General features: G+C 45.2%; 1 protein-coding gene across 9 annotated transcripts in view; it reads right to left on the bottom strand.

The window, feature by feature from the left end:
• Positions 1-7955, bottom strand: part of Znf148 (zinc finger protein 148) — a 122281-nt gene extending 114326 nt beyond the window's left edge. For 2 of the 9 annotated variants that reach the window (XM_031363711.1, XM_031363708.1), the window contains exon 1: positions 7704-7812. The gene's annotated coding sequence lies outside the window, so the exon portion shown is untranslated. Of the gene's footprint in view, positions 1-6860; positions 7461-7521; positions 7543-7703 lie in introns of those variants that run through there. The other 7 variants (XM_031363710.1, XM_031363712.1, XM_031363718.1 and 4 more) reach the window with 6 other exon arrangements.
• Between the last annotated feature and the right edge of the window lie 283 nt (positions 7956-8238).

The raw sequence follows: 8238 nt of genomic DNA, 5'->3' as shown, positions 1-8238 counted from the left end.
AAAACTTCTGTTTGCTTACAAAGCACAACACTAACTCAACAAGTACAAACTACTTATCATCCATAGTCTATCCAATTCAAACTAACTCTTCCTACTTTAAAACATAATATGCTCTACTCATGGATTAACCCCTCTGTACTTAAACTACACAGGTTATGATTATTTAGCAATTCATGAAACCCATTTCATACATGATAATTATACTCCTAGCCCAAAACCCCTAAGCCAGTTTTTTGGGGGGGGAGGTGGTATTTTTCTGGACATTGTGGCTCATATCTTTCATCCAAGTACTCAGAAAGCAGAAGCAGGTAAATTTCTAAATTAAAGGCCTAGTCTACATAGTGAGACAGGGCTATACATAGTGACACTCATCTTTTTTAAAAGGAAGGTGAAGACTGGAGAGATGGCTAAGCCATTAAAGGCTAGGCTCACAACCAAAAATTTTAAAAAGGAAGGTAGGTACTAGAGGGATGGCTTAGAGGTTAGGGGAACAAGTTGTTCTTCTAGGTGACTTAGTTTAATCCCCAGCACCTACACAGCAGCTCCCACCTGTCTCTTAACTCCAATCCCAGGGGATCCAATGCTCTCTTCTGATCTCCAGGGGAACTGCATGAACATGGATACAAACACACATACAGACAAAAGGACACCCATACACACAAAATAATGAAAGAATTTTCTAAAGAGAGAATAGTATATACTATTATAATAGCATCCACCTTGGTAAAGATGGTTTTAGTTATATTATTAATTTTTTTTGTTTCACATATATACATATTCATATACACATGTATTCACTGAGATATACCTTGTATTTCTTACTATTGGTCATCATGTAAATACTATACCATTCCCCATAGATCTTAGATATTTCATCTCCAATCTCTCCAACTAAAATGTTCTTCTTAAATTATTTTAGCCGGGCAGTGGTGGCGCATGCCTTTAATCCCAGCACTTGGGAGGCAGAGGCAGGCAGATTTCTGAGTTCGAGGCCAGCCTGGTCTACAGAGTGAGTTCCAAGACAGCCATGGCTACACAGAGAAACCCTGTCTCGGGGGGGAAAAAAAAAGGAAAAAAATTATTTTATGTATTTATTTTTCTCTTCTTTTTTGAGACAAGGTTTCATTATGTATGCCAGATTGACTCTGGTAAGCCAGACTGGCCCAGAAAACTGGACCCTCCTGCCCGTCTCCAAGTACTAGAGTTACAGATTGGCACCGTCACACCAGGCTTTCAAACCCCACTTCTGCAGCACTGCAATGCAAGTCCAGGTCTTCCAGTCACATATATTCTTACATCAGTAACAGTGGACATTTTCTTATGCCACACTCTGCTGTTTGTGGCACACCTTTTATTTAAAGATTTATTTATTATTATAAATGAGTACACAGAAGAGGGTATCAGATTTCATTATGGGTGGTTGAGAGCCACCATGTGGTTGCTGGGAATTGAACTCACGACCTTCAGAAGAGCAGTCAGTGCTCTTACCCACTGGGCCATCTCTCCAGCCCCGTGGTACACTTTTGATTGCTGAGTATTTGTACACAAGTCTAGCTCCCTCAGAATATAACTCCCAAAGGGTTCATTCTTGATGACATCTAATGATGCTTTTATATGTCAAATGAAAATCACGAAACAGATTTTCTAAAAGCCTTATCTATAAAATTCTGTTAACTCTCATGCTTCAAGTAGTCTTACCACCTTCTTCCTCAAAATAGCCCTTTCAAACAATCCTTTTTACCTCCCTCCCATCATTCCTCCACTTGTCATTAGACATAACTTACCATGATCATTTCCTTCTTTCAGAATCACTTTTCTCCCCAATATGATTCTCTTCTACCTTAGTTCTCATTCTACAGCATTTAAACCTCCTTGTGGAGGCAGGAGGTGAGGAGGTACCTTTCAAAACAGCTTCTCACTCCGTCATCCTAGCTAGCCTGGAACTTGCTATGGTAGCCCAAGCTGCCCCTCAAACTTGCAGCAATCCTCCTGCTCTGTGTGCCAAGATTACAGGCATGAGCCCCCAACCATACTGACCAATTTTATACTTTGTAGTTGTATTTTTCTACAACTACATCTCCTCAACTTATGTTCACTTCTTTCTAGTACACTTTACTAGTACATTTTAATCAATCCTCTTCTTGTTTGTATAAAAGTGGAATTATAAATAAATGAATGAAACAAAAACAGAAACGATAATTCAGCTCTCCTGACCTACCTACCTCATACAGTTTCCCATTCTCTTATTTGTTCAACAGGCATGTGTCCATATGTGCACACAGGCCCTCAGATCTATCTGTCCCATCTGCAATTCAGACAGTAGCTCTCAGAAGAATGTGCAGGAAAATGTCAGGATAACAGACTAAGTTGACTCATGTGTGCTCTTTAAACAAAGAATCTTTAAGGTAGACTCAGAAAATAACAAACTAAAAGTTGCACTAGACAAAGATGGAAAAGACCCCACAGTTGTTACAGGGGGCTCAAAAATCTGCCCAACATAAGCTAATTCAGAAAGAAACAATTCAGTAGGAACAGATAAAAGAAAGCAGAAAGCATTCAAATAGATCCAGACTGTAGACTTACTCTATGGCTACCCAAGAAACCAGGAGCCCAGTGAAATCCCTTAGGAGTCTCACAAACATGGCGAGCATTGTCCTCTTCTCCTTTCCCAATACTATTAACAAATATCCCAGTACTCTGAACTCCAATGCTACTGACAGTCTTCAAAACTCCTTGTTGGGGGGGGAGGGGGCTGGAGAGATGGCTTACTAGTTAAGAGCACTGACTGCTCTTCCAGAGGTCCTGAGTTCAATTCCCAGCAACCACATGGTGGCTCACAACCATCTGTAATGAGATCTGATTTTAGATACCCCTTTTTCTGGGGTGTCTAAAGACAGCTACAGTGTACTTACATATAATAAATAGATAAATAAATAAATAGATAAATAGAAAAATGTAAAAGTTATAGTGAGGGGCCAGGTGAATGGTTCAGTGGAGGATGGAGTTCACTGCAGAGCCTAGTGACCTAAGTTTGATCCCACAGACCCACAAGATAGAACTGACTCACTCAAGTTATCCTCCACACTTAGACCATGGTGCATGTGTATACACACACACACACACACACACACACACACACACACACACACGTGTATACACATGATAAGTGCAACTTAAAAAAATTATAGCCAGACATGTAATGTGTGCCTGTAATCCAAAAGACTGAAGCAGAGGGGCAGAGGGATTCCAAGATCTAGGAAAGCCTGGACAATTTAGCAAGTCCCAGGCCAGTCTGGAACTATTTAGCAAGGTCCTATCTCAAGTGAGTGAGTGAGTGAACACTACTGGGTCATTTTCATCAACTAAAACTCTCCAGAAGACTGTCAGAGGATCCTGTAACCTGGTAGGTAATCACTACGTTCAAGTGACTCCTCGTCTCTAGTCAGCAAAGCTAATGCTGCAAAAATGCTGGTTCCTACAAATCTTGTGAGTCCAAGGCTCCCTTTCTCATTCCACCCAATACTCCTGACTGCTTTAACACCTTCTTTCCCCCTTTAAAGTTAGAAGTTTAACGCCTCTTCTAATACAGTGGCAAGTCGAGAGATGCATCCTAAAGCAGTTGGTTTCAAACCTCTAAACTGAGTTTTTCAGCCTCTAAAACTCAAAGCTTAGGCAGGGCCATACAGATGGTTCAGTGGGTAAATGTGCTTTGCTACTTAATGATGCTGGCTAGCCTGATGACCTGAGTTCAATCCTTGGAACCTACATAAAGGTTGAGGAGAAAAACTAACTCCTAAAGTTCTCCTCTGACCTCCATATACACTCACCTTGCTGCATATGCACTCACACACATGCAATAATTTCTAAAATTTAAATAAAAGCTAAACTTAAAATTTTTAATATCAAGGTACATCATTTGAAAGTATAAGACATCTAATACACAAAAATAACTGAAGATCAGAATGGAGGATGAAAAAAATAAAAGACATCAATGACATTCATCCATTTCACTCAGGGAAAGCTGACTTCTGTAGTCATGATCCAAAGTGATGATGTCATTTTGGTAAAGAGAAATGATGGAGCAGACCATGGAGGCATTCTTCCATAAACCAAAGACCAGAAATGAGAAAAGACCTACCAACCACTTGGGAGAGCCGGGAGAGCCAGAGAGAAACATGAACTACAAGAAAATTAATGCCTTGAACTGGCAGCCCGTGGTTGAGGACAAATGTGGGGGAGAACATAAGATAAGGCAGCAGAGAAATTGATGTGATCAAAGCAATTATATACATGTATGAAAATGCCATGCAGTAAGTGTGGTTTTGAATTTTTTTTTTTTCAATAACACAAGGTTTCTCTCTGTAACTGAGCCCTGGTTTAGCCTTGTCTGTCCTGGAACTAACTCAGCAAACCAGGGTGGCCTCAAACTCACAGAGATCTGCCTGCCTCTGCCTCCCAAATGCTAGGATTAAAGGTACACTCCACCATGCTCTAGTATGTGTTTATTTTCTTAAGGTGGAAGGTATGAACGTGGCTAAGAAAGAATTGTGGGCTAGAGTTGTAACTCGGTTGGTAGTGCTTACCCAGCAAGCAAAAAGCCAGGCCTCTAACCCCAGCACTTGTTCCAGACCAGCCTGATCTACATAATGAGTTCCAGGACAACCAGCGCCACACAGAGAAACCCTGTTTAAAAAAAGAAAAAAAGGGGGGGGGGGCGTAGGGAGGGCCTGGAGAGATGGCTCAGCGGTTAAGAAAGAACACTGACTACTCCACCAGATGTCCTGAGTTCAATTCCCAGCAACCACATGGTGGCTCACAACCATCTGGAATGGGCTTCGATGCCCTCTTCTGGTGTGTCTGAAAACAGCTATTATGTATTCATATACATAGATAAATAAATAATTTTTAAAAAATTGGTTCCGGGTTCAGTCCCCAGCACTGCAGAAAGTAGATATGCAACTCACACCTACAATGCCAGAAATCAAAGAGACAAAAGGTTCAGAAAGTCAAGGTCATCTTTCCTACATACTTAAAGCCAGCCTGGGTGACAGAAACATGTCTCAGAACATCAACAAAAAAGTACACTGGGCATGGTGGTGTAGGCCTGTAATCCCAGAACCTGGAAGGCAGTGGCAGGTGGGTCTCTGTTGAGTTTGAGACCAGCCTGGTCTACAAAGCCAGTTCCATATCAGCCAGAGTTACACAGTGAGACCCTGTCTCAGAAGTGGGGGGAGGGCATAGCAGGCAGCAGTCTTAGAAAGCAAAACTGCACTGAACAGGGGTTGCTTTTCATTGTTAGTCCCCTCAAAACAGTTTTTAAAATTACATACATATTCACATTATTTGCATAAGAAAAACAACATGCTATATTTGGTGTTCTGTAGTAAAAGAAATGACAACACAAAATACTAGTGCAGCAGAGAAAAACTGAGCCATGAATCCCTGACAGTAAAAACTGGTGCATCACATCAAGCCCTTTTTTAAAATGACCAAAGCAGCAGCAGCTTTGGAACTGCTGTTCCAAAGGACCCAAGTTCAGTTTCCAGCACCCACATCAGTCAGTTCAAAACTGCCTGTCACCCCAGCTCCAGGGGAACCAAGGGCACCCTCACATCCATGGCATACATTCACATAGGCAAACACATATGCATAAATAAAAATAAAATCTTTTAAAAGGTGAGTAATTCTAAATGTACTAACAGGAAATTTTCCAAGTTTTTTTTTTAAAATAAAAATTCCAGTTATTTCTGTAAGAAAAATTATAATGAAAGAAAAAGGAATGAATACCTGAGTTTCCCTTCCCTCTCCCAAATGTCACCCCATTCTCCCCATAAGTCTCTTTTCCTTCAACTTCTATAAAAAAAAGATTGGTCACATTTAACATACTCTTCAGTTGAAGTGATATCACAACATATTATGTAATTTCTCTTAGTAACAAAAGGTGAATACTATCCAAATAGAATTTAACACATTGTTCTAGCCCAGCTGTGGCACATGCCTTTAGGGAGGCAGAGGAAGGTGAATCTCTGAGTTCCGGGCCAGCCTGGTATACAACAGCAAGTTCCAGAACAGCCAGAACTACAGAGAAACCTTGTCTCAAAAAAGCAAAACAAAACAAAAAAGACAAGACGCTGTTCTCACCCAGTGTTCCTTCTTGAAAAATACAGTCTACTGTGCATTCAGTAAATGCACAGAACTTGGTTTCCTAACATAGGAACCTAGACTCATCAGACCTAGACTCACACTGTCACTTCAGGTTTCCTTAGGCATCAGAACCTGACCTCCTTATAAGCTAAGATCAACAGATATTCTAGATCCTTTTTGCCTACATTTTGCTTGCAGATGTTATTTTCTTTAATAACCTCATGCCTCCGCGATAAAGTGCATCCGGAACTGTGAATGGAAAAAGCTCTCCCGCCAACCCGAGGTATAGAAAACCAATTCGACTAGATTTCTTTTGGGCCACAAATGGAGCCTCCAAAGACCAGACTATAATGCACCAACTCTCGACGCGGACTATAATCTTGTATCCTGCAACCTAGACTGAAATACGGCACCAGCTCTTCTGGTACCATATAAGCTAAGCCGTGAAGAAGAAAACAGCCAGGCCAAGTTAATTCCTATTCCAGTGTCAGCCAGGACGGTGTTCATCCACCCTCCGGTAACAGACAATACTCCAAATCGGCTAAAATCCTCAACTCTGTGGCCTCAAGAATCCCCATAAGCCAGGCGGTTTCTCAAGGTCTCTTTCAAAGATTTTTTTTTCAGTTCACTAGTGCGGCACTAAAATGTCTCAAACCAATCTACGAGCTAAGTGACTAATTCTCAATGACCCCAACCAAGCGGGGACCCACACTTACCGGACGTCATCTACTGAAGAGCCCAAACAGGTTCCGAACTAGGCCACTCTGGCCCATCTGGAATAACTCTTTAGACCTTGGGCCAGCATTTGATAATTATGCTACATCTGTCTATTCTATTATGCATTCCCTGCTTCTTCTCCAACATTTAGCACTCCTCTGGCTTCAAATGCTCTTCCTTCTATCCGTAGAAACTACTCTAGCCTTTTTCTCCTTGCCTTGGAAACGCTTCGGTTCTTTCCATAATGAAACACCTAACATATCTGCACAATGAACACCCCCAGAATCCTCAAGACTGCTCCACAGCCACCCCCGGCATTCCTCCACCTATCCGGCATCTTCCTGCGGCCCCTTTCTCCCCTTTCGCACTCCCACTATGCTTCCTGCAAGCAATCCCCTTTCACCAGCCCCTGCCCTTCCCTGCAGCCAAAGAGCACACCGAGGCAGCAGCGGCGACCGAGGCCTGCGGTGCATAAAGCACTGCACCAAGACGGCGGAGAACCCTGGGGTCTGGCCGGCCTCCTCGCCCACAGCCTGGCACTCCGAGGCCTCCCCGCGTGCATCCCACCTCCTTCCTACCCGACACCGGCCGCAGGCCTAGGAGGCCGCCCGCTCGCCTCCGCCGCCCCCGTCATGCTCCGTTCTCCAAGCCCCGACCCACCATCCTCGCGTCCCCCAGCCCCGCGCTCCCGCGGCCTGCGCCTGCCGCCTCCCGGGCCGCCCCCCGGCCCGCCCGCCGCTCCTGCGGGTCGGACCGTCGCCGCCGCGCTCCCACCCCCCCGCGCGCCGCCCCCTCCCCTCCCCCGCCCTCCCGGGCCCGGGCCTGCCAGGCCGAGCGTTTACCGCGGGCTGGCGCCGAGGCGCGCGGTCACCGACTGCAGGCAGCGGCAGCTCCGACCTTCCCACGGGCCCGACGAGGAGGGCGAGGGGGAGGGGAGAGAACTTTTGCTGTGGCAGCTCCGGCGACAGCTCCCACCCCTGCGCCTTTCTCCTCTTCCTCCCCCTCCTCCTCCTCCTCCTCTTCCTCCTTCTCTTCCTCCTCCCAGAGCAGTCGAGAGGCAGACATGGCGCGGCTAGAGCGTCGCCGCGGTCGCCGCCGCTGCCGGCGCGGTGCATTGTGGGAAGCCTCGCTCACAGGAAGCGCTCCGGGCTGCCCGCCCTCGCTTGGCGGGGAGACCTGCCTGCGAGACCTAGCGTGGCTTTGATTCCGGCGCTTGCGTGTCAGCATCGCAGCGTGGCCCGGGAAGGTGGCCCCGCTCTGGGGGTCCCCCTGATGGGCCTGAAGGGAAAAAGCTTTGAAATCGGTCGGAGCTGAGGAAGCTACTGAGAGGAACGTCCTCCCCTTGAGGCTGGGTTCGTGCCTGGCACCCCGACAAGT

Source organism: Mastomys coucha, unplaced genomic scaffold, assembly GCF_008632895.1.
Source record: "Mastomys coucha isolate ucsf_1 unplaced genomic scaffold, UCSF_Mcou_1 pScaffold12, whole genome shotgun sequence".
Classification (NCBI taxonomy): Eukaryota; Metazoa; Chordata; class Mammalia; order Rodentia; family Muridae; genus Mastomys; species Mastomys coucha.
The sequence above is the reverse complement of the archived record's forward strand: the minus strand, read 5'-3'. Positions and strand labels throughout refer to the sequence as shown.